The following is a 27,000-nucleotide window of genomic DNA, read 5'->3' on the forward strand; positions in this document are numbered from 1 at the left end:
CCAATCTGCCCCTCCTAATGCAATTATCTGATCAATCTCCCATTTTACTGAATAAATAACGAGGGAGAGATGGAGGGATGAGAAATGAGGGCAAAAGAAAGAGAGAGAGCTCTGCAGCGGCACGATTCTGAAGAACACTTTAAGAATTTTAAAGATGTGTGGGACACATATTTGACAACTGATGTATTCAGTAATAATGCTAATATAAAAGGTGTTAATGCTAATGTAAAACAGCTCAGTTAAGGTGACTGTAGTAGCTTCTCAGAAATGTGACACAGTGCTCCAAACACCCACATTTACTGATACCAGGACTTGATGGAAACCTCTTCTATTCGCTTTTGAAGCCTTCTGGATATTTTCATTCCGCCCAGTCTTTGGTTAGTTTGGACCTAGAAAAGAAAAGGCAAATTAGCAGATAAAGATAAAGAGATATTGCTTTTCAAAGAGGAAAGAGAGAGAGGTTGGTGTAATTCATATCTTAGTGTGAGTATATTATCGTTGAGGGTTAGGGTTCAGTCTCTTACACTGGGCTTCACCTTACTTTGCTGAACCCTATAAATCTCTCTCACACGTAAGTTACACTCACAAGAGGACATGACGAACACAGCGGAGGGAGAGCGAGAACAGCATTTTTGAGTGATGTAACCAGACTGCGTTCTTCGGTGAGAATCCGAGAGCGCGTGATGCCTGAGCCTTACACGATATTCAGCCGAGCTCAACCGACAAGGAAGTGACACGACAGTCCCTCGTCATTTATTTACCTGTGGCTTTTTGTAGCTCGCTTCACCGTGTGCACCTGACACCCGACTCCCCTCTCCTTTTCTTACTGTTCTCCTCGGTTCCTCCAGGCTTAGCTTACCTCTTTCTCTCTTTCTCTCATCATCTAACTTTAATCAAGTAAATGGATGCATTTAAATGCTACTAATTTCAGCTCGGGCAATTGCAATCCATTAATTAAATTTGATCAAAAAAGGCGTTGTAAGTGATTGGAAATGTCCAAAGTCACAGAGTGATTAAATCTTTTCCGTGCTTCGGAGGGAAGATATTGCCCTCTAGTTTTACAAACCTTCTGTACAGGCAGAAACGCAGGCATTGTTTGGGCTATCATCCGTAGAGGCGGTAAGCTAAAACGGCTGGGGGTTTTTTCTCTCTCAGAAGGGTCTATAAATGGTAGTTGAGTGTGGTAGGTGGCCAGCTGTGGACAGTAACAGTGCACTCTGAGTACGATAACATCTGGAGATCAGGTTAGTATAGAAGGACTGTTAAAGAGAGAGTCAACACGATGAGAGAGAGATGCCAGGATGAGGTAGTGCTTAAGAGCAGCAACAGGTGGCCGCTGGCAAGAGACGTTACAATGAATCACAAGTGTGTATGTGACCCTCTTTTCATCTGTTGTCCTTCCACGGATAATGGGAATCCCTACTTAGATGCATCCATTGTGGAGACCCCTTTTTATGGAATATTGCAGTACTTCTTATAAATGATTTATCCGTGATACTTCTTTTTTTATCATGTGGCCTCGTAACCTTTAATCAAAATACCCTTTCTTTCCTCTTGCAGTGACATCTCTTCTCTGATGATGTTTACAGGCGCGAGGGCGAGACAACCTGTCACTCACAGGAGATCACAGCAATAGCAAACCACATTTTTTCTTATCCGCGAAGCCTAGGCTAGTTTGTTTGTCTGACTGGTCTGATGGCTGTTTTTAAAAGGGTTTTGGGCACTTTCAGGCTGCGAGACCAAAGGTAAACAAGCTATAACTAAATCAGCTTGGGCTATAGTTTAAGTATTTTGTTCATCAGGGATATCAATTTTTGTTTACTTGTTTGAGTTTTTAACTCAAGTAACTCAATGTGAGATTGGTTGTAGTCATCCTGAACTGAAGGGTCTTATCTTACGCGTCTGTGGTTTCTAAGGATGGACTGTTTAAGCTGGCGTGGAAACACAGGTCTTTCCATTGATAGTGTTGAAGTCTGGTTGCTCAGTAAGTCTCACTGTTTCCACCATCTTTATCAGAGCAATGACAGAACACAGGACTGAAATTCAGACTTTCTCAGGACCTCACACACACACACAGGACTGCATACAAAGACACATATGCAGACACTGACGTGAACACACACAGACTCACAGATAACAGGCTCGTAAATTGCTGCTGTTCTGCAAGATTGTGTGTGTGTGTGTGTGTGTGAGAGAGAGAGTGTGAGAGTGAGTAATGTCTGTAAGCTCAAGCATCTTCTAATCCTTCTAAATACATTTTTGTTTTATTGTTATGGGTGATTAAAACAGGTATGGCAAGAAATGCACAAGTCGACTGTGTATCAGTGAGATGGAAATAGTAGCACAAGACTTTGATATTTTAAATTGAGGGACAAACTTTAGAGGATGAATTTATTAAACCGATTGCCAGTAGGCCACAAATGCAAACAGAGTGGCTTTCCGGCATGACAAAAAAGCATTCCGCTTGGAGGAACAACCGGTGGCTGCAACCAAGCAGCAGGGATGAGAGGAGAATGTAAAATGAAAGCAGCTGTATGCTGAGACTGAAACTTTGAGAGAAGAGGGCAGGAGAGAGTGTTGCATTTTCATGAATGAAAAGAGAAAAAGAAAAGCTGGGAGAAATAAAGGGGTGTAAATGCATGCACACTACTGTTTCAAACTTTGGGGTTGGTAAGATTTTTTTAATGTTTCTGAAAGAAGTCTCATGTGCTCACCAAGGCTGCATTTATTTGATCAAAATACAGTAACAACAGTAGTCTTGTGAAATATTATTACAATTTAAAATTGCTTTTTTTTTTTTTTTTTTTTTTTATGTATTTTAAAATGTAATTTATTCCTGTGATGGCAAAGCTGAATTTTCAGCAGCCATTAATACATTTGGTAACACTTTACAATATGGGCGCACTAATATGCATTAATTCATGCTTAATTAATGCACAGATAATCTTGAGTCAATGTATGACTTATGAAGTCATGTGCCTCAAGAAGTAAAGTCATAACATGATAATTTATGTGCAAATCATTAGCTAATGATTCATTGAAACAGAAGGATGGAAGTTGAGATACATGGCTTCGGCCTATTGTGATAATTAACACATTAATTTACACTGTTAGTTTAAACTATGTTAATATGGAATTAATCACATTTATTAACAGCAATTCATATATTAATCTTTTAACTTAGACTTAATCTTAGACTTAATCTATTAACCAGATAGACACGTTATTAGTTACTGATGCGGTAATCATTAATGAATGGTTTAGTTCTTCATGAGTCATACATTAACTCAAGATTATCTGTGCATTAGTTAAGCATGAATTAATGCATATTGGTACACCTGTACTGTAAAAACAATGTTACCAGACATTTCTTATCACTCTTTGTGTTTACAATTACAGTAAAAAAAATAATATATATATGTTGAACAAATGTTTTTTGAGCATCATAAATTGTGAGTATCTTTGCTTTTTAAAGGGGATATAGTTTTTTGTTCGTAAATAAACCACTTTTCTACAGTTATGCCATAGTTAACAATAGTTCCTTTAAATTCTTTTATTGATAATGGCAACATTTGTGAATCATTCTTAACATGCACTGAAAGGTGATGCTTGATAATAGGAAGTTGTGTACTCGTCCACACTGTTAGAAAAATCTGTAGAAATTACAGTATTACTGGCAGCTACTTGCCAGTAACTTACTGTAGATTTAAATTGATGTTATTTACTGGCAACAATTTGTTCAAAATTAAATGAACATTAAACATTAACAAGTCTTTATCTGTACAGAATAAAACTAAAATAACAGCCTCATGCAAAGCATTCTGGGAACCAAAATCTGAAGGAAAAAAAACAGAAAAAGGTTGATGAAGATTTCTGGTTCCCAGAATGCTTTGCATTAGATTGTTATTTTATAGTTTTATTCTGTAAAGACAAAGACTTGTTAATGTTTAATGTTCATTTAACTTTGAACAAACTGTTGCCAGTAAATAGCATACATTTAAATCTACAGTAAGTTACTGGCAAACAGCTGCATAACTACAGCACATTTTTTACAGTGTAGTTAACAATAGTTCCTTTAAATTCTTTTATTGATAATGGCAACATTTGTGAATCATTCTTAACATGCACTGAAAGGTGATGCTTGATAATAGGAAGTTGTGTACTCGTCCACTTTACACATTCTCATACTCTCTCTCTCATAATTAGCATGTTAGAAGAGGCTGGAACATATGTCAAGGTGAAGTGAGTATCAGGTGCTTGTCTGCGTCCTATATGTCACCTCTAGCACATGTGGAGAATGTGTGTTATAACATTTAACTTTACGCAGAGTTCAGCTATTGTCCTGTTTTTTAAAGATTGTCCTGTTCCTAAGCTTTTTATAAATAATAATTGAGATATGTACACAATCTGTTCAAGGTGTACTGTTTATTTGGTTACAACACTTGACATTATTATCATTAATTGTGTAAATGATTTTCAAAACTACATTAGATTTCTTGGCACTTGCATTTTAACTAGATTCTTAAAACAAATTTCCTTTTCAACATCCTTATTTGTCATTGTAATTACCTAAAATAAAAATTATTACATAAAAAAAAAAAGAAAAGAAAAAAAAAAGCTAATTTAATATTCAGTTTGACCTCCTGAGGTGGAGATATTGTCTGAAGGCTAATTAGTCCTAATTAAATTCCATACATGGGAAGAAACAGTTATCAGTTAAAAGCCCACAGAGGAAGCAAAACATTCAGTTCCTTTGCTTCTCATATCAAAGCCCAATTTTCTTTATTTTGTTGTGTCAATGTTTTGTTTAGCTGGAAATATATCTACAGTTAAGAGAAGACCTTGACTTCTCCTAGCACTAGGTCATGATTCTGCCATCATGGTTTGATGCCTCTTGCTATCTTCACACAGCAACAGACTCTCTCCGCTACCGTATCCAGGACACGTCCAGAGTGATGTAATATCAGTCAGCACGGTAACGGACACGGGTAGAACAGCGGATGGGCGATCTAGTGACTCTTAATTATGCAGCCCTCTCTTTTGGACCGAGCTGTGGAATGGACCATTAAGCAGGACACAACACACAGGCCATGGGTCAGAACAGTAGTTGCAGAGGGGACGTGACCTCTGAGTGTTCAGCTGAGATAAAATAACAGCCATGCTGGGATAAAGTAGATCAGTTTGATTTTAAGGTGGCCAATCTATAATCTGACTAAACAATTCAATGTAATTATTATGAAAGCAGGTTTTAAATGCATTGCTTTTACTCTGGGTCAGATACATGATACCCATTATTTTGTCTTGTCTATTAAATATTCAAAAATAATTTTTGAATAAAAATGTAATTTGATATTTTTTCATTGCTCATTAAAAACAATCTTGGAATGAAATCTTAAGTAGCTTGGCACAATCTTTAATTATAATTTCTTATTAATTTTTTTTTTTTTTTAAGAAAAAAATGTCCTCCAAAACAACCTTATGTGATCCAATAACCTGCCAGCAGAAAAACAAAAAACATAAAACAGGGAATTATATCGTAGAGAGGACCCTGTAGATCCTCGTGATTATGTCAAGGTCAATAATATCCTTTTTTATGACAAGGCAAGGTTAGTTCAGGTTTGTCATGTCATGTGTAAAAATGAAATGTCAATTAAATTTAATTATTCATAATGTTTGTTCTAAATACCTTTAAAATATATTTTAAACTTATAAATAATGATATTAAAATAATGATTGTGAATTGTTTTTGAAAATGGTATAAAAGCTTTTTTTTGTTTGCGAAGAGTACATTTCTTAGAACTAGATATTTTTTTTTAATAACCATTTTCTTTTTTGTGGACACTCTTTTTTGCCATTGACCCCTGTAACAGCAGTTTTTCACCTGGGAGATATTGTACATGTTATGCTGCTGTTTAAATATGATGAGTTGTGCTCAACAGTCACTGTGGGAGAGCTTCAGGCCCTCTGTCATGTTTGACACGGCCCACTACATTGATGTAACTAGCATAATCCAGCATGAGAAATCACACGCGCTGTGTGTAAGATCAGTGTGTGTATGTGTGTGTGATGGCCCCTTTGAGATCCAGTGTGTTTTCATGGATGAAGCTCTGTTCGTGTGAGTGTGTGACAGGGGGCCATCAGTGAGTATGACGGGCAGTGTAAGATATGAGCTGTGACAAGCGTGGCCGTCACGGGTTATGACTGCTGGAGGGGGCAACACAGTGTTTAAGGAAGAAAGAGAGTGTGAGTGTGAGAGAGCATCCGGCACACGTGGCGGACTTGTGCTACATTATCCGGCTGATTGAGTTATGACAGCTGTGTTCCGCACAGGGAATCGCTCCATCTCTCTCTCTCTCTCTCTCGCTCTCTCTCTCTCTCTCTCGCACACACACACACACACACACACAGAGCTGATGATGATGAAGAGATCACTTTAAACAACAATCTCCATAATATTTCATGCTCAGTAAGCACCCAGAGGCTGCCGGCTCACTTCTCCATCAATTGATTTGATTCACTGCCGGGTTCCTGTGCATACACACACACCTATGCCTAGCACTCAGACTTGAAGATAAATGGCAGGTTAAATGAAAATAATATGTATGTCCATAGGAAATGGGAGTGTGTGTTTGTGTGTGTTGGAGAAAATGGGTAGTGGGAGGTTATTATTTATCAGACTAAAACATCACAGGAAGCATTGAGATGAATTATAACTGTCACATCCCTTCACACTACCCCACCCTTTTATTCTTTAATTCATCAAAGTGTGAAAAATATTGTGATGCGATAAAGACTCATAGAGCTCTGTGTTTTGTTTAAACAAGCATTCAGTTCAATTAGCAAGATCACATATGATGTGTTCTGATGATTCCTTCAATTTGACTGTAATTTAACTGAATTAGAGAACTGTTATAAATTCATCCCACAAACAAATTCTAATCACTTTGAGTTTTATTCTATTCCATTCTATGTATATTCAATTTGAATCTTTTTCATTTTGTTACATTATGTGGATGTTCTGTGTTCTATTCTTTTTAATCTATTCTTTTATGTTCCATTTTATTATTTTATTTCCCCATTATTATTTGTTGCAATGTTCTAGTCTGTTTCTTAAACTTGACCTAAACTTATGTTTTGTTCTGTTATTTCCAGCAATTGCAAAAAAATTCTCCAAAAAAATAAAAAGAGAATGAGACAAAGGCTAGCTTGCACGGCAGCTTCAGGATTCAAAGAAGAAGATGAAGAAAAAAAATGTGGATGAAGGAGTGCAATGGATGTGTCAAGAAGACATAGCTGGTAAAGCGTGTGTGTGGCCTGGTAAACCCTACATTATGGTGACAAAATGTCCCCACAAAGATGGCAATATCCGAAATCGTGTGTGTGTGTTTATTTGTGTGAAATGAATGTATATATGAGTGCATACATTTACCTTGGAAGTGGTTCTAGACTCTGGGGATATTTTCATTGTTGAACAGTGTACTAATGAGTCCACTGGAGACTTCCTCTACTGGAAAGGGGAGAGAGAGCGAGAGAGACAGATAGGGAAAGAGTGAGAGAGGATAGGACTGTGGTTGGATTAAGTATCTCTTAAAGAGATCTACTTTCAGACTCTCAGTTATCAAACCAGTAGTGTGTATTAATTAAGCCTAATGTAGGAATGGGTTATTGGAACTCTCTCCTGAACACACGCTCATTATGCGTTTTCACAGACATCAACATACTTCCATATAACACTCATGTCTGCATACAAATACAGACATGTCACTCTTAAACGCATAATTAGTTGCATAGCTGAAACACAACATGCTGTTTTAATCATAATATTAAGTAATAGCAGGTCTGTGTAGCAGTGTTCTGGTTGTTTGGAGGAGAGCTGGTTTCAGGCAGCCCTCAAGCAAAGCTCTGCTTTGATGTCCGGGAACATGTTTCCTGGTGCGAGACTGGGATCATATTAACCGCCCCTTTCTCTCATCACTCTTTGCTGGGTCATCACTGCTGCTTCCTATAGTTTCTGCCAAAATACCATAGTTACTGTAGTTGTAACAATAACAAAATAATACAAAATCAAATTGTACAATAATAAAACTGTATCAAGGTTCATTTACATTTAATAAACTATTCAAATGAAATAAAATGTCTGATATAAAAAGAAGAGAAGAGCCCATTTTAAGGAGATCCTATATTAATAAAAATAATTGACTGTGTGTTAATATTTATCTGTCAAAAGATTTATCTATATGCTTTACTATAAATTGTTTCATTCTGTCATTGTGTGCATTTTGTGTAGTTTTAAGCATGTATGCATGCTTGATTAAATAGTATGACACACAAAATCTCACTGCAAATTATGTTAGAGAACATATCAGAAATTTCAGAAAAGGTGAAAGCAACACTGTGGTGTTCACGTACATTTTAAAGTAAGTGTGGAGAGAGAGGAGAGAGAGCTGGCAGGGGTGTACAACTGTCCTGGCATTCACCCTTTAACTGAATTGTTAAAGGCATGGGTAGTTTGCCAATGTTGTGTCAAGGTTGTGCCAACATTTGTATCAGATGTAGGCCAACTGTGCCACTTATGGGTGGTTTCTGATGTCCGCTTCCAATCAGAGATCAAGAGGGCCAAATGGAATAAAACAGCTGTAATTAGCATCTCTGTTAAAAGTTGGCTGTGTTGGTTCTGCTACAGGGCCACAGAGCATGCCCTCATTTTATAATGTCAGATTTCATCCCTACTATCTAACAACGTATACTGTAGCCTACAACGAATGAAGCATAAAAAACAAACCTTAACTTTAGTCTTAGTGGTTGACCTTTAAAAAGTCATTTGAAAAAAAAATGTTTGAGAGATAACTTTGAGCATTAAACTATATATATAATACTTAAGAAACAAAATGTGTTTATAAAAGTGTAACCATTTTATTGTGCTGTTCTTTCACCATTTTGTAAATGTAAATGTGTTAATGGTAATCTTTGATTTCTTCTGAGGCTGTCACTGTTGGACCTATTGATTCCCACCCTGAGTCAACAGACATGCCACAGATGAGCCTTTCTCCCTCTCTCTTATTCTGTCTCTCTCGCTTCTTCATGCTTATTATACCAATTATCGGTAACAGAGAAACGTTTCACTTTTTTGACTCCCTGCTGTGTGATTTGAGCAGATCAATATCTCTGATCAGAGTTGCCTCTGCAGCATTCTTTATAGGGTCCAATCACATCTTGTAAAGAGGTTTGTCCATCAGATGTGTGGATCTAATCTGTACCAAATATCACACAATAATGTGTTTTATGATATGGCAATCAGCAAAGGTGGTAGTATATTTGCATGAATGGCACTGATGTCTTTTTATAAACTGCATTCGCCTCCGTAAACATTACAGTGTAAGAGAGGAGACCACCAAGAGCACAATAAGCCGCTGTGTGCCGCACATGTCTCACTCTCAGTGTGCCTCGGCATTGTCTAATTACACGCCACAATCACTGGAACTCATGGCCGTGTCTGACCTTAATGCTATAGACATACAATCTACAGGCCAAAAGTAGATTAAGCGCTCTGACTCCTCCAAAAATGTCCCCCGTTTTGAGCGAGACGGCATCGGACAACGTCCGCGTGACCCGAACATCCAGCTGAGACTGAGCTCCGCATTCAGGCTCCGTTGTTTTCCCTGGTAATTTGATTGACAGGTTGTTTATCATGCAGCTGGGGCTGACACTTTCAGAGCTGGAGGGTGCACATGTGTTTGTGCGTTGCGTTGGGGGGAATATCCAATCTGTCTAACTCTCCCCCCTCAACAGCAGCTGACCCCTCTGGGTCGTCACGACTTAAGTAAGAGTGAAGTTGCTTAAACAGAAGAGCTCTGGTCAGAGGGGCCTGGCCCGAACCCACAGCTGCACCGATCTCCTCTCACGCTCAGGCCTGTCTGTGATCCTTTAAGAATCCATACATATTGATTCAGACTGATAATAAACAATTTGATTAGCCTTCTTCTATAGGCTGTCAGTCCAATCACTCTCAGCGAACCATCCGAGTGGAAGAGGAGGGGAGGAGAAGGAGGGAGATAGAGAGATAGAAAGTGAGCGAGAGAAAGCGGCGTAAAGCTGAAAAGGACGGATGGAAGGTACACGGCCCAGGGGCGAGAAGAAGGGAGGGCAGAAAAAGGGATCCTGGTGTGATTAGGCGTCAGCGTTTGCTGAATTGGACAGGACAGCTGAGCTGCCTGGTTATTAACTCCCTCAGAAAATTCTCAGGCTCTCGCGAGCGCGCCTGAATACTGCCATCTGGATCGATAAGCAATCTCCGCTGTGTACTGAGCAACTGCACCTTTCATTTGTCTCAGGCGGTCCCACTCTTTTACTCTTGCCCCCTCACCATTGAACAGGTGTATTGTCCAGTCAAGAGAGAGGGAGAAAGAAACTTCTTCTCCGCTCTTCCCATTTCTGTTTCTCTCTGGCCATCACTCAGATTTGGTCTTTCTTCTTTCCTCACTAACTCTTCTGCAGTCTCTAGCTAGGGACTCTATCACCACTAACATAATGACCCTGGGGGAGAAAAGGTGAAGCCATCACTCCCCAGCACAGGCGAGCATTCGGAGGGGACGCTAGGCTTTCGCTCGGAGGGGGATGGGTTTAATGTTTGATGCTTGACAGCGGAGCAGATGTCATGACCAGGGCTCCACCTCAGCCCAAAAAGGACAAGCATTTGGCAGACACTAGAGAATGGGAAAAAATTGAAAATGGGAATTGGACATGTTTCGCTAAACACAGAGGATGCCTTTAATAGGATGATCTAGCGAACACACCTGTGTACGCACCATATCGCTCGGCAGTGTGTGGGTTTAATAGACCCTTAAACACTCATTTGCGTTCGCAAAATGGGATCCGTGCTTGGGTTGAAGCATCCGCACATAATGGCAGTGTTGTACAGTTTTAGCTAATGTTTTGGCCGCAGCGGGAGGGAGAGAGTGTAAACGTGTGTGTGCGCTTGCTTAACGCTGCGAATGGCCTGTGTGTGTGTACTAAAAAGATGAATGTCCATACTGATTGTGTGCGCGGATAGAGCAGGCCTTGGGCTGATCACTTTGAGTGATTCTGCAGGCCATTGATTGGGTGGATGGATCTATTGATGAGCCAGGCAGCTGATGGGGAAGATGGGATGAACATTAGCCCGTCCTCTCACAGCACATACATTTACTTCACAAGGATTCAGAGGATCAGAACACAAATGCACATATAAACTGCATGAGGAAAATCACAGAATGTATATGAGGACCCCAATGACCCACCATACGCCTTATCTACGACTAGAAATAGTACAATAATGATGAGATATTTAGTGTATTGTTTACAATATGTGACTTATTTTTGCAATAATGTCATTGTTTGTCCTTGACTATAGCTATTATTGACCAGCACTAGATATTTTATTCTTATTTTGATGTACACAGAGCATCGCTGTTGACCATATTTCATAAATCAGTGCTATTGGTCACTCTTTTTACTTTTGTCTGTTGGATTCACAAGTATTATGCAAGAGCTACATTTTGTGACCAAAAGCAGGTTACGCTGCATTTAAGGAAACACATAATCTCGTAGTCTCATTTTCACAGTAGCCTGTTTGAGCAACAGGAATGCAGTTTTCAAAAGTAAGTCACAACAGGAAAATGATAAATGCGGAGGCACAACACAAACGCACAGCACACCCCTCGCTAGGGATGTACTTGTCATACACAAACAACATACACTAATAGACACAATACAAACAACACTCTAATGTCACCAGACAAAATAGGAAGAGCAAATCATGAATACACTTTTAATCAGTGCAAAGCTGCAGCTGTGTGGGTGTTTGGAAACACAGATTATGGAATACGGCTCCAATTTTCCCACATAATGATGGATAATTCCTTGTCCTGAGATATATTTAGAAGGAATGTCATAGCTGCTGTAATACTTAAAAATGGAATATGTGTACAGTAAATATAAATTCATGACAAACTGGTACTAGAATCACTGTAAATCTTTTTACTTTAAAATGCTTTTCTGGACTCCACTGGTTTCTTAAAAGCAGAAAAAAATAGGTTAATTTCCTGTTGATGTTTCACTGATGTAGACACTTTTCCCTAAGAGGCTTTTTTTATCATGTCTTTGTCCACTCTTCTTTCAAGGTCATTTTCAACCTGGAATCTATAAACCTCTAAATGGGCAAAGTTATATGAATTCTTACTTTTTAATGAGCAAGTTAAAATATTTCCATCTCAGACTCACCTATTTAAAACGATCCCACAATCTACTGAGTGGAGAGGGTGAAATTACTGTGCAATTACTGCTCTCTATTTCTGTCTTTCTCGCAGTCAATCGCACTCTGGGATGTGACATGCCTGTCTATCGTCTCTCTCTTTGAAATTCAGAATGATTCCGACTGCTTGATGTTGTTGGTGTCTGTCATTACTAAGCTTTTAGATGATGCAATTCTGAAGGCTGAGAAGTGATCCATGATCTGAAGATCCCACAGTCCGTCTCTCAGTTCTGCTATCAATAAAAGGCTCTGATTTACTGTCACTGGATATGTCTTCATAAAGCCCAAGGCTCAGTAGGCTCAGTAAACAAATACAATGTTTGGGAGCATGACAGTGATGGTAATATGTGGCTAGGTGAGCTGCCTCCTGGAGTTGGTCACCTTTCACCACCTGTCATCCGCACCTCATATCAAACACACACAACTACTCGCGTATGTTTTACTTGCTGAAGCATCTCAGAGGTGCTAACATGCCCTAACCCTGCTATCTTCTCAGGAAGATGCATCTGACGCTCTTTAGATTGCCCTCCAGACATGTCTCACTCTCTGAGGCATTGATATAAATGAGATGGGATTGCATGCTGTTTGTCTGAATCTTCTTTCTACCTGTTTGTGATCTATAATTAGTGTCCATGACACCTGCTGTCAATGGGTAAAAGTCCAAGGCAAAGTTTTAAAGCTTGTAGAGCAAAAAAAAAAAAAAAACATCACTTATCAAACAGCCCATCCTTTAAAAACAATATTTGTGTTCTTAACTACAGAGTCTTGCTTCTAAAGATTTTGGTTTCATTACATAAAACAAACAGTACAATGATAATGTGCCGTATTTAAGCACTTGCATTTAAGCACGCAGCAGAGATGCCATAGATTATGCTCTCTCGGCTGCTTCTTGGGAAAGTGCATATGTAGGCATCATACAAATTAGAATTCATTTGATGACTTATGGATTTAAATTTGCAACAAATTTGATTGAGGATGATTCACCGGCTTGGAACCGGATCCATCCAGCCTTCTGCCCACTGTGTCCCTTGATTGATTTTTAAGTTAGCGGGAAGCAATCGGTAAGCACCACCCAATCAAGGTCTACGAACATAGCGCAGATTAGACAATTTGTGGTAATCAATGAAAATATTCCATGATTTGCTAGCACTCAATCGGCACCGTAAATCAAGACCGTAATGCCTGAGTTAGTTAGCGATAAAACAAGAGCCCCTGACAGGACAAACTATAATGGATGAATTAGAAGGGCAGGTCAGGAAGTGGGGGGTGTAATAAGGCTGATATACAGGTTTCATACCCACCAGAATCCTGCGCCCGCACCAGAGCTGTCAACTGCTAATGGGTTAGCAAAAGCACTGGCGTTTATCATCTGTCTTCCGTCCACATATTTATTCATTTATTTAGTACAAGTGATGCAGAATCATCATTTTCAATGTTTAACATCCTGCCATCAAACACACACACACACACACACACCCACCAGCTCCTGCTGAGCTCTATTACAGTCAAAAGTATAAGACAATCAATTGAATGCTGTTTTTTTTTTTATTATGTATACATGTTACTGTAAGTGCCGTTTGCATCACATTTTAAGCATATTTTATGACACTGCTGATAGAAATGTCTACTAAAGTTCTGAGCCTCCTCTCTTCAATTGTAAAAATAGAGTTTAGCCAAAAATGAAAACTATTTCAGCATTTACTCACCTTTACGTTATTTGTTTATTTCTTTCTTTATTCCAAAAAAAGGTCTAGGATTTACTTTGAAACAATTTTTCACTCAGAAATTGCTAGTAAATATAGTAAGTAATTATAAAGTAGCACATTGAGTTAAACATTACATTTTGATAAATATTTTCTTCACATATTACATATTATCACAATCTCTAATCAGTTTTCTTGAAATCACTCAGCACATGTGCAATGCTTTTTACAAATGTATTTAATGTTAAAAGAATTGAGCTCTAACACGGAGCCCTACAAACCCATAGGTCGACCCTGTCTCGGCTCTTCGAAAAGGTAAAAAGAATCTCATTTGGTTTGGAAAAGACAAGGATACCTTAGACTCTTTCCCTCTTGCCCCCACCTGTCTTGTTCTTTTGACAGGTGCTGGGTCTTTGTTTTCTGTTGTAATGGCTTGACTAGACTGATGCTCCAACGGCTGACCTCTACCAGAACATTTGATTCTATCATCCTCTACCCTGCTTGGGGGTCAGGCTGCTTTATCAGAGGAATTACCTAAAGTGCCTGTTATTTCATCATCCTGCCCGCCAATACAGGCTATTCCTTTAATTTATAAACCCCCAAAACAACTGCAGTCTCCATATATCACCCTCTTCCTGCAAGAGGTAAAATATCACTCGCTCATCCGAGGCCAGGGGTAGAATCATTAACCTCTGTCGTAGTGAGAGCAAGGGGCTATTATGGGATGGAGGGGATGCCCATACAGAGAGAAAGAGAGAGGCTATTGTGACTTGAGCTGTCCTTTAATATACACTTCTCGGACAACGGCATGCATCAATACACTGACTTCCTGCTCCCATAGGCAGCTGCTGAACTCAGGAATGTGAACTGACGTGTAGGACTTGCATTTGGTACAATTCCATCCTTTGATGCGGGGAAATCTAAGAAATAATTACTTTAAAGGAATATTCTCAGTTCGATAAGTTAAATGGGTCATGAGTTGAGAAATCACATTTTCAAAAGTTCCATGCGTGCGGTACAGTTGTGCATGTGTGTGAGACAGAGCTGCTTTTTTACAAAGTGAGACTTTGTTGTGTGCTTGTTTGTATGTGAGGTTAATCTAGTTGACTAACCTAAAATGAAACTGACATCGCGATTAGTGGGATTATAAAATCACAAAGTTTCCATTAAATAAGTATATGTGCAGCGTGTTCCACAGTGAAGCACTGCACCGAGATCAGAGCGGATCGATCGGTTCACAGTAAATGCTGCTCCATCACTGCAAGCGCTGCGAGTCAAAAACAACACGTGCCAAACATCTTTCCAAATAATGGGAAGCGTTTACAAACCTATTGTCCAACATAAATATTTATGACATGTTTTTATTCCAAACTCACTTCTTAACATCAGTCAAATGTTTGAAAAAGCTTCATTTTGTGATCTGACGTGGCTTCATATCATAGAATGAGGCAGAAATTATATTATAGTATTCTGTACAGTGATAAATGTCGATTAGCATTGCAGTATACTTTATTCTTATGAAAATACCCAAGATGTCTAGAAGGAAACAGATAAACCATATATCTATTGTATTTTTATTGTCTTCATGTTTCAGTTAGTCAAAACATCATTATCTGCATTTTATTCTGCAACAGCAATAATAGATGGATGCCTTTGTAAAACGTAAGTACTATACTATACTATACTATGGGATTTCCTGGAACATCATACGTTTTATGACTTCTATGAGTCTCACTTGTGGACTTTCTGTGCTAGGGCTATGAGTATGAATGAAACAGACATTAGTGTGTACTCATTTATAGTGTGTACTACATTGCTTCTCTCTAAAGAAATTTTAAGTAAACATACAAATCCATACATTTTCTCCAGTATAGAGAAGTGTACAGGAGTTTTTTTTTCTCTCAGTGGATGCATAAGAAGTCCTGACAAAAATTAGGATATTACCATTGCAGATTTTAATCATAATAATTTCATGTTCATGTTCATAATAAAACTTTTGACATTTCTAATGATTTATGATTTATAGGAAAATGAATGTGTGGCCTGTGCTACAAAATGTTAAACTTTTACGTTGAAAAACGTTGTTACTTTTATGTTTATTGAACAAAAAAGTTTACGTACAGCCCTGAGATCATTGTTCTATACAAATATCAATAGTTTCAGACCTCAAAACTGCTTTTCATGAATCCAAGCAGCCGAGATAAATGATAGAGATGTTTCCGAAGATAGATGTTTTGCAGTGCCAAGTTGTGGAAAAACACAGTCTTTGCATTGAACTTTATTTTTAAATAAGTACCAGAATGCATCATTTGTTTGCATCACTTTACTGCTGATTCTTTTTTAAACAAGACATGTATTTTAAGAGAGACATAAAATAAAAGATGATGCAGTGCCGATATACACTATCTGACAGTAATGTCGCAAAACACACAAGTGTGAGTAACAATGTTTTTACCATGTGTCACTATTTTTGTCTGTTACAGATCGTTTCATATGTACTCCCTTCACTATACTGAAAATGATGAACGTCGATGAATATAAGAACGACAAATGATTAATTCATAATTCGTTCACACAAAACACCACGTTATCCTTTGTCAACTATAACTGTGGTAACTCCAAGTACTTAAACTTTATTTGCCATAACAAAGGCTTATAAAGCACATGTAACTAGATTGACTGTCAGTGCAGTCAAATCAATAATATTGTTGAATATTAAGTGTCCCAACTAAGCAAGCCAAAGGTGACAGTGGCAAGGAACTTAATGGAGAAAAAAACCTTGGGAGAAAACAGGCTCAGTCGGGGGGTCACTTCTCCTCTGGCCAACAAACAAACACGTTGTGATTATGATTCAGGCTGCATCACAAGTCAGAAATCAGATTGTGGATCAGTAGCATTCAAATATTTCATCCAGTTCCTTTTGCTTGAAGATTGGATTCATCACACCAGTTTGGAGACAAAGCTAGTCATAGGGACTGTGCAGAGGAATTGTCTGGTTCTTGTGGTCTTTGCTGGGATCTGTGCCGATGGCCGTCGTGACGACAAGGCCTTCACAGGGGATTGTCTAGTTGACAGGATCTCTGCTGACCTTCAGGGCTTCGTTGTGGTCGTGTCTAGGTGCAGGTCCAACATTTGATCTGGATGGACTGGATACGGCTGACCACAGTAACCTCGGGATGAACAGAGAGACTAAAGCCACTTTTCCACCGTCAGGCCAAACCATTCTCTTTGCTTAACCGTTCCATTCCGTGCCGATCAGGGCCGGCCGGTACAGATATGGTTTCCACTGTGAGGCTGATGTAATACAAATGTGTCAGTCGTTGCCCTGGTAACACAACAGTTTACTGAAGATATGAGATGTAAATAGCGACCGCATTGTGGATGATGATGATCAGATATTTCTTTTAATTTTATTATTAATTTGTGTTTACGTCACTCAAATAGCGGGCTTAACCAGCTACAGAGAAACTGGTAGCCAGGCAACAGACAAGTGATCAATCCTAAGTGGCGACATCTCTAAACACATTCTAGCAGCATCGTTCAGCACGGTTAGCCAATAGCGCTGAGAAATCCGTGCCGAGAACGGTTTGTAATCGTGCTGTGCCGTACCAGGCTCAAGTGGAAACATAACTTGAACCGTTCCTTACCGTTCTTAGAACCGTTTCACCCGACGGTGGAAAAGCAGCTTAACATTAACGTTGATTCTGTTCTTCTTACGATGTAACAAGTACATTGGGTGTTATGGGAAGTGTTCCCAGGTCCGGTTGACCTAATTTATGCAGCCTCACAATCCTTTAACAGATGTAAATGATAGAAATGTGATAATGTGTTATGTGTATGTATGCCAGGTTAAAGTGATGTGTTTTTAGTCTAGATTTAAACTGACAGAGGGTGTCTGCTTCCCGAACAAGGCTAGGAAGACTGTTCCAGAGTTTGGGTGCTAAATAGGAAAAGGATCTACTTGATTTTGATATTCTAGGTATTATCAACTGGCCAGAATTTCGAGATTGCGTGAAGGACTACAATGCGTCAAGAGCTCGCTCAAGTACTGAGGAGCTGAACCATTTAGTGCTTTGTAAGTAATTAGCAAGATTTTAAAATGTATGCAATGTTTAATAGGGAGCCAATGCAGTGTTGACAGAACCGGGGTAATTTGGTCAATATTCCTGGTTAGTAAGAACTTTTTAAGCGCCTCCCTGTAAATCAAATATTTGTGATAATCAACATGTGCTGTCAGTTGACCTTAACGCTTGCCATAGTATGTGAAAAGTTTACCAAAGGACAGTAAAACTATGAGAATCAGTCTCCTTAAAATCTGTTTCAATGTATTGTAGTATCATTCTGCTTTAACAAGACCCCTGTGAGAATGCGCAGAATCTGTCTGTAGCTGTAGTATGTTGATGTTACAGTAAGGGCTTGCCTGACTTTGCTTACCCTTGGAAAGCTTCTTTCTCCCTATGATCCAACATCTGAAGAGATGATAAAAACCCCCTGGTAGCCTCAGAGCAGCTGCCTGGATTAACATTGTCAAAAAGCTTTTTTTACTCCCCCCATCGCTTCAACCTCTGGTGTGTATTTTATTGAGCCGTTCTCATCCCTCCCAACTGCATAAGCTGTGTTCAAAATGTATTTCCCTGCTCATTAAAACGGACAGGCATGCACACTACATACAGACACTTTCTTGTTCTGAGATCAGGCTATGAATGTTCTCTGAACTTACTTTTAAGTTTTCACAGAATGAACTTCATTAATATTCTATAACTTCGATAAGTAAAAAAAAATCCGTTTTTTTTTAATCGGTTGTCTTTGTGCAGGTTCATCAGACAGATGAACTTCTACACAGCCAAACAATTTTAAGATGCCTGAGGTAGTTTGGAACATGCATCTCCAGATCCTTTCTTTTGTTGCACTCCAGCTGGTTTTGAACAGAAGAACAGCCTCACCTGTCCTCAGTAAGTGTTGCATGTTGCCTTTAATAGCAGTATGGCTACAACGGTAGGGATGTTAAATACGGTTCAGTGGGCATATAATTGTGAGGGTTTTTTTCATTTTATAATTATTCACAGAAAATGAACGTGTTAAATTGACAGCCCTATTAATAATACACTGTATGAATATACAAGAAAGCACAACTATTAAAAAAATATATATAATCACACCGTGTAGAAGCTTACCTATAGTATACTACAGGTTTCAAACCTTAATATACCTAATTTACTAACTAGAAAATTATAAAAACTGTGTGTATATTATATTATGTTTACAATGCTTCTTAAAATGTATAGCATCCAGTAAATACAGTTCCCTTTAGAACCAACTCTATGGAGCATCATCATATTTTGAGATAACTTAGATATTAATTCTTTACAGGATCTCTAAAACACTCAGTAGCTATTCAGTAATTTGTCTCTAGGCATGCACAAATACAATGGCTGAGGTAAAGTTGTGGACAGAAGAACTCTCTTGAGACTTACAAAGGCTACACTTAAAGCATTGCACTTCTGGAATCCCATATGCTCACGCACACCTTAAATGTCTTCACTGATGATGACTTGCTAAACTCAGCCTCATGTGTAAAAATGCACCAGCACAAATCTTTCTAACACCAGGCAGACCTTTTCTTCAATGCATTAAGACCAAACTCCCTAAGCGCCCTCACAAGGGTACAGACAGCTCCCAGTACACTTCATGGGCTGTTTTCATCTTATCTCCCATCATACAGAGCAAATATCAAAAATGTGATTTGAATGTCAGGGAAAATTATCACTGAAGGACAAAGGAAAGAGGTTGGCTACAAAATGACAAACTCTTTCAAAAGCACATTCGGTTTTCTTTTATTGGAATCAAACGAGCCGTCTCCCCCTCTCTTTCCAGTATTCCCTCATGTAAAGACCTCATGACTGAGAGAGGGAGAGAGACGAAGAGAAAGTGAGGGAGGGAGAGAAAGCCCGAGCTTCTGCAGACAGTAGGCTAACAGCCCAGAAGGTTAATTGAAGTCTGGGAGAGTGACTTTGGTGGCCTATCTTTAACAGGATGACCTATAAATGTTTAAATGTTTGATTTCTGCTTAGCTATAGAAAAATGGATCTTGTGATCTTTTTTTGCATGGCTAATGTCCTTGGACAAGGACTTTGGACAGGTTATTGAGTTAGTGCACTAGATAAATCTGAACACCAGTCTTACATTACTCAACTAATGAGCTAATGAAATTTGAAAAATCAGTGCGCTTCCTTCAGGGGATTGGACAGGAACCGAGACATTAGCAGGTGGCATGAAGATTGTTTGGAACTTTGAAAAATGCCCTGACTTATAGGGGAATCGGTCAACCGCGTTTCATCCATCAATGGGAACCTACAGATATTTCAAAGCCATGAAACTTCAGGCCTATCTGAGAATGAAATCTGCAGAGCATCCTAAATCTTTAAAAACTAATTTAGTTAATGACTTACCGCTGGCGATTAAAAGCTCTGCCTCCAGTTATACTGGCCTACTGATCAAAGTGTTTCATGATTTACTCTGCAGCATTTGTGTGTCCCTGCGTGTTTGAGTGTGCGCGGGCATAATCCTCCTTTTGCATCCTCGTCATTTGCGAGATAACCTTGTCATCGATCCGCAAAAAATGCCTGTAGATGAAACGTGCATTCTTGAGTTCTCTTAATCAAGAAGCTTATTGATTATATGACTAATGATGGGCCATTAAGATATGGCTGAAATGAATGGTCTGTCGTATCATACTGAGCTCTCAGCTAATAGGATGTTTCAATCAAGAGATGTTCATGATATCGCTTCTGTTACAACTGCTCTCTAATTTTATCTGTTCTTTAAGATAAGTTAATGTCCTTGTTATGTCTAGAATGCTATTGATTTGCCACCGCTTGGGTATTACAACACTATTTCATCTCTTTTCCTCTGCACATAAAAGTATGATACGCTCTGAAGGGGGGCAGAAGCAGTGGACAGGTGTGCTAAATGTTTCACTTCCTGTGCCTTTCATATTTTACAATGACTTTTCCATTTAGTTTTTATGTACTTGTGTTGTTTACCGTTTTACCATACCATTTCAGAGAGAAATGAAATTTCATTTAAACAAACACAGCTGACAAAAAAAAAAAAGCAGGTCAAAGAGGGTCAGGCAGTAAAATTAGAAAAATTAGCATCACATGGGCTGAACTGTAAGTTGACTGAGATGTGCATTGTGTTATTTGTTATATATCTTAAAAAGGTAGTGCCAAAGCTAATGGTTTAAAAATGGGGTGTTCGGATTGGTTTGAGGAAAAAATACATTTTAAGAAAGTATATAATAAAATAAAATAAAACTGAATATCTAAAATAATATGGTACAAAATAATAATAATAATAAAAAAAAAATAATAATAATAATAATATACATTACCTTTCAAAAGTTTGGTGTCAGTATGATGTTTTTAAAGAAATTAATACTTTTATTCAGCAAAGATGCAAAAAGTGACAGACTTTCACATGTAACGGTACACAGATGTCATGGTTCGGTACGTACCTCGGTTTGGGGGTCACGGTTCGATACGAGTTCGATGAATTTACATGTCATTTTCATTCGAAACTGTAAAGATCTATTTTTATTTGTGTTCAGTCACAATAAAAAAAAAACATTGTGCTTTTGTAAAATAAAGAAAACAAAAAGGATGTCATTCCGGTTTCTTTTTCCATGAAGCTTGTGGAGCGCGTCACAAAAATGAATTGAAACTCAGCGTATAGGCAACTAGCAAGCTCGTGCATGCCATATTTTGGGTTGGTGCATAGATAGTCTCTTCTTCTGCTCTTTTGCCAGTTGTGTCAGTTAGCAAGCAGCATTGTATTATTTTTTTTTTTTTTATTGGGTAGAGGAACCAAAAGAATATGAATCATATTAGTTGGCTTAATTTGTTTAGTAAATAGCAAATTTTCGGGCTTCTCCCAAATCACGGAAGTGACCTTGACGTCCGGGTTAGCGGTAGCATAAGCCATCAGGCAAGTGTTATTTAAATAAACTCCTGGGGCCCTATCTTGCACCCAGCGCAATTGACTTTGTACACCGACGCATGTTTCATTCCTATTTTGCACCCGCGCAAAGCGCGCTTTTCCCTCCACAGAAGCACGTCGCTAAACTAGGGAATGAACTTGCGCTCTCTGGGCGGTTCAGCGCAAAAAAGGAGGCGTGTTTTGGCGCAAACGTTCCCTGGTGCTATTTTACTGTTCCATAAAACAATTGCGCCACTGGCCAGAAAAAACCTAGTCTAAAGTCAGTGGCGCGTTGCGCGTTGTTCATTATGCTATTTTAAGGGCGCATGCTTGACCATAATGTATAGAGTGCACAACGCTCATACACTGTGATTCTCTAATCTACACAGAAGCAGCAGTTTTCATTTTTGCAAATCATATTATTACAAACGATAGATAGATAGATAGATAGATAGATAGATAGATAGATAGATAGATAGATAGATAGATAGATAGATAGATAGATAGATAGATAGATAGATAGATAGATAATTTATTATAAATATAATAATTTATTATAAAAGCATACATCTAGCTTACACATTTACCCACATTATTATATGCCTGTTTAGCCGAAGCTAATTTGGGTGTGTTTCTCCCATCCCCAATGTCACTTCTCTCTCTTTTACGGCCGTGAAGAGAGCGTTGCTCTCCTCGGCTGTGAACCGCTCTTGACGCGCGCCTGGCAAATCCGCCGTTATAATAGCAATACGCCAAGGAAAAAGTGCGTCTGCTCTTAAAGGGAATGTGAGATGATGCTCTGATTGGTTTATTTCACGTTACGCCCAAACCACACCTATGAATAATGAAGCTACTTCAGACCAACCCCTTTTAGATTTGCGCCCGGCGCAAGAGTCATTTATCCCGCCGGGAAAATAGCAACAGCGCCAAGACCCGCCCACAAAGTTACTTGCGCTTTGCGCTTTGACACTTGCGTTTCAGATCGTTAAAATAGGGCCCCTGATGTACTTACAAACTTTCCAATGCCTTTCCAGAACCTATTTGTACTACAGTACAAGTTTGGTACCATTCCGGGCATTATTAGTGGGGTAATTTACAAGATACAACCTTGGATCAATTAGCGCCTGCACTAAGCCATCCGGTTGATATTTCTAAATAAGCTCTAACTTTAATAATGTTCGACCAAGGGAAAAAAAGCTTCTGGGGGGGTGTTTGGCTCGAGGTCATGGTGCAAAGGACCCTAGGTTGAAATTACTATGAACCATCCCTTTAAGTAAGTTAAAATGTATTGTATGAGCTTCTGTTACTTTTACTGTTCATTCTATTGCTCTGTCATATTTTATCTATCATTTAATTGCACAGCACATAGAGCAGCTCCAGCAGGGCTCAGTGCTGAGGATTGGGTCAGCGGTTAAAATATTTAGACACCAGTGAAATATCACAATTCTCCATACCAATTTTGATACTACAGGAATACAAGCCTAATTAATGTAAATTTAAAACATTATAAAATACAGGTTCAGGTAGGTCTATTTTACGGTCTTTTGTAAGGTTTATTAGGCTGCTGTCCCTTTAAGACCGAATGCACGGATGCAATATAGCCTGCCCTACTGTACATGCGGTTTCTTTGTTTACGTTCATAAAGATAAAACCGACTATGTTAATTTTGTGTGAATTTGTCCATTCAAGTGCAAGACGTGAAAGAGAATTCAATTCAATTTGCGCGCATTCTGAGACAGCTTTCTAGGCGTACACTTCGGATGTTTGCGTTCATTAAACTTCTTGACCTGCAATGTAGGGAAACACTCGTTATACATACAAGTAAAAGTTTATGTTTTACTTACATATACGATTTAGTTTTAATCCAAATTATGCATGTGTGCTGAGTGAATGATCAGCAATCAAGAGCATGCAACAGAAGTGCACTCTTTCTCTTTCTCTCTCTCTCTCCCGTCAGTTAAAGCTAGCAATACATGCCTCGTTTTACTTTCTTTTTCTATTTACATATCCGACCGAACTACAAACCTTCCACTGATGTCTGTGAAAAAGGGATGCGCTCGACAAGCTCAATCCACTGCCTGTTTGCGCTTATCAGGTTGCGCAACACAGCTTTATAGGAGTTACTATATTTTGTTTAATATTTCACTAATTAGATACATTTACTTCATATACTTCTCTTTTATCCCCATTACACTCTCTGTTGTCAGTGTTCCTTTGTCTGGACACAAACACTGCGTGGTATCGGTTGTTGGTACTGGAGCAATTTTATGAGTACGAGCACACAAGCAAAGTATCGGGCCCGATACCGATACGTGCATCCCTACCAGATGGCAAGACTTTGTTGACTTCTGCACTGGTGTGTTTGTGCAGAACGCCGGCCCTCCAGAGTGGTGTTGGGTTTCACAATACACAAAGGCCATAAGTGGTGTAAGCTTTGTTAAACGGAGAAGATTCAATAGCTTGAAGACGGGTTCAGCTACATCCCCGACCAGAAGGGAAGCACGACAGACATCCCAGGGGCGTGTGTGTAACCTTCACTTTCGAAGGGGCCTCTGACAGTTTCCACATGGTGTGAGGGGGTGTGCATGAAGCCGGTGAATGAAGACCACTACAAACATGATACCAGATGCACTGCAGACCAGGTGTCAAACAGCCAGTACCCAGAACGCACCACTGCATGTCAGGGGACATCTATAGACTAGGACGAGGCGTTCAAATGAGTGTAAATCCGTCGATCATCTGAAGCGTAGACTGAGATTTGTTGTACGCCTGATCTTGAACCAGTAATGAAACGAACAGAAAGAATAATGTTGAAAACGTCCATCCCGTGATCCCAAACAACTCCTGACCCCAGTGCGTGTGTGCTAGAGTGCATCACCTGTCTGGGCTTCAGCTCAGTTGTCTATTCCGTCTGCATCTCTGCCACGTCCTTGTCTGCTACATCTCCCTCCCCGATCTTGGGTTCATGCGGCTATAATGGCAGGCGCATAAACAGAGTGTGCAGCTTGTCAGACCTAATGGTGCAATGTTAAAACATGAGGCCTCTTGGGGTCCATATAGCTTCGCACCCACAGACCATCAAACCCCCTGCCCTCAGCCAGCATTATGATCAAAAGCTTCACCTTGCAGCCGAAGGTGGAGAGAGGCAGAGGAGGGATGAGGAAGAGTCCTCGTTATGGCTCTGAGACATCCATTTGGGCATTTTTAATATGTGTATCCTATTAAGCTCTTTAAGTGCTTTTTGATAATTGTGCTTTGTACTTTTACAGCACTCCAGTCTATTCCCAGTTCAATTTCCTCTTTTATCGGACGTTTGAAATATTGATCTCTGACAGATAAAAGCAAACACTATAATCTTGCTCCTGAGAGAGAGAAAGCGAGAGAAGGAGAGAGCGAGGCAGCGCTGTAGGAATGCACTGGGGACGTCTTTTCCTTCCAAACCCTCTTTGTTTTATTGCGTTTCTTTGTCAACAGAATTTGCTTACTGCTTACCGAGATGCTTATGTAAAGCACCTGCTCGCTGATGGCTCGTTGATATGACTGTCTCCCTCGGTCTCATTTACCTCTATCTGACTCTCTCTCTCTCACGCTCTCCATCTCCCTTCATCCGCCCCCTCCCTCGTCCCCCATCAAATCCCACACACCCCCCTCGACATTTTGCGGAGCGGAGCGGAGGGGCGGCAGAGGTGCTTTCGATGATTGCCACAGCTTAAACGGCTGTCACGCCAGCCTGAATAAGCATGATTTATCCCCGTAGTGCTTTATGGAAGTTAGTGTTTTCTGTTAACCTGAGCTCTCAAATGCAGCTTGCTGCTGCCTGGCCGTCACATTAACCTGAATCAATCACATCTTGATTTTTCCATAAAAGAAAAGCCAGCTGTAAATAACCGGGTGGACGCCGCGCGAGGATGAATGCGCGGTGCGGCGTATGGCCGGCTGCTGCGGCTGCCACTCAGCACTCCAGCGGGGACTTATTACAGCGCTGCCGTTTCTCCACCGGGTCTTTTCTGGAGGCTGGGAGACACGCTGTTGGGGTCTCTTACTTGCACATTTCACATTCACTCAGTAACTGTAAGGATGATGTGTTTCTGTCTCACTCCTCCTCAGAGCATCGTTCTTATGTGAGCATCTGTTAGCTTAGCTGAGACTCACAACCCTTCTGACGACTCAGGGATCTCAGACTTTTGCAGTTTTTATTAGGTAGACACTACAGCAGAGCAAGAAAAACCTAAAGCAGCTCTTCCATTTTTCTGCTGCCGTTTTCAGGCTTTTTAGCTTTCACAGACACTATTTAAGATTTACTGCAAACATTTGAGCATCCAACCCACTGTATTGACTCCGTTTGACAAGCGTAATCCTTCTCCTCTTCCCCGTCGTTTCCATCCCAAGATCAATCACCTCATCAATGCTGCCTGACTGCTATGAAGTGCAGGCAGGAGGTTCGATTCCTGCTCAGCACCCTTACGGACTTGCTATAATATAGAAATTGATTCATCTTCAAAGTTTTCTTAAGTGCTCGCCCTGGTGTTGGGGGATGTCACTGGTTTTGTGGAAACCAAAGTGGAACTTCTAAGAAAATAGCCCACACAAATGGATCACAACAACAACTAAAAGCTTCTCTGTAGCGGTGAGGTTTTTCTTTGTCTGAGATAGTCTGAGGTAATTAAATCATTTCACCAGCCATGATATCAACATATATGACAGACAGTTGCTATACTGTAGTGTGGAGCAAATATGAACTAAATATTGATAAATTCGCAATAAAATCTTACAACATGGAATTGGATATATTTGAATAGGCATCCAGCAAGAAGATAATGAAATGAAAATACCTATATTACAATATAATCGCAATGTACAGTATTTGAATAATGAATTAAACAACTAATATATTGAATAATTTCATTTAAATTAAAAAAATTGAAAAATAAATCTCACATTCAAATATAAAAGCAATGAATCTGAATAGAATGAAAAAAAAATATATATATATATTTAAAAAAAAATTATATATATATATATATAACCACA

Source organism: Rutilus rutilus, assembly GCF_951802725.1.
Source record: "Rutilus rutilus genome assembly, chromosome: 3".
NCBI lineage: Eukaryota > Metazoa > Chordata > Actinopteri > Cypriniformes > Leuciscidae > Rutilus > Rutilus rutilus.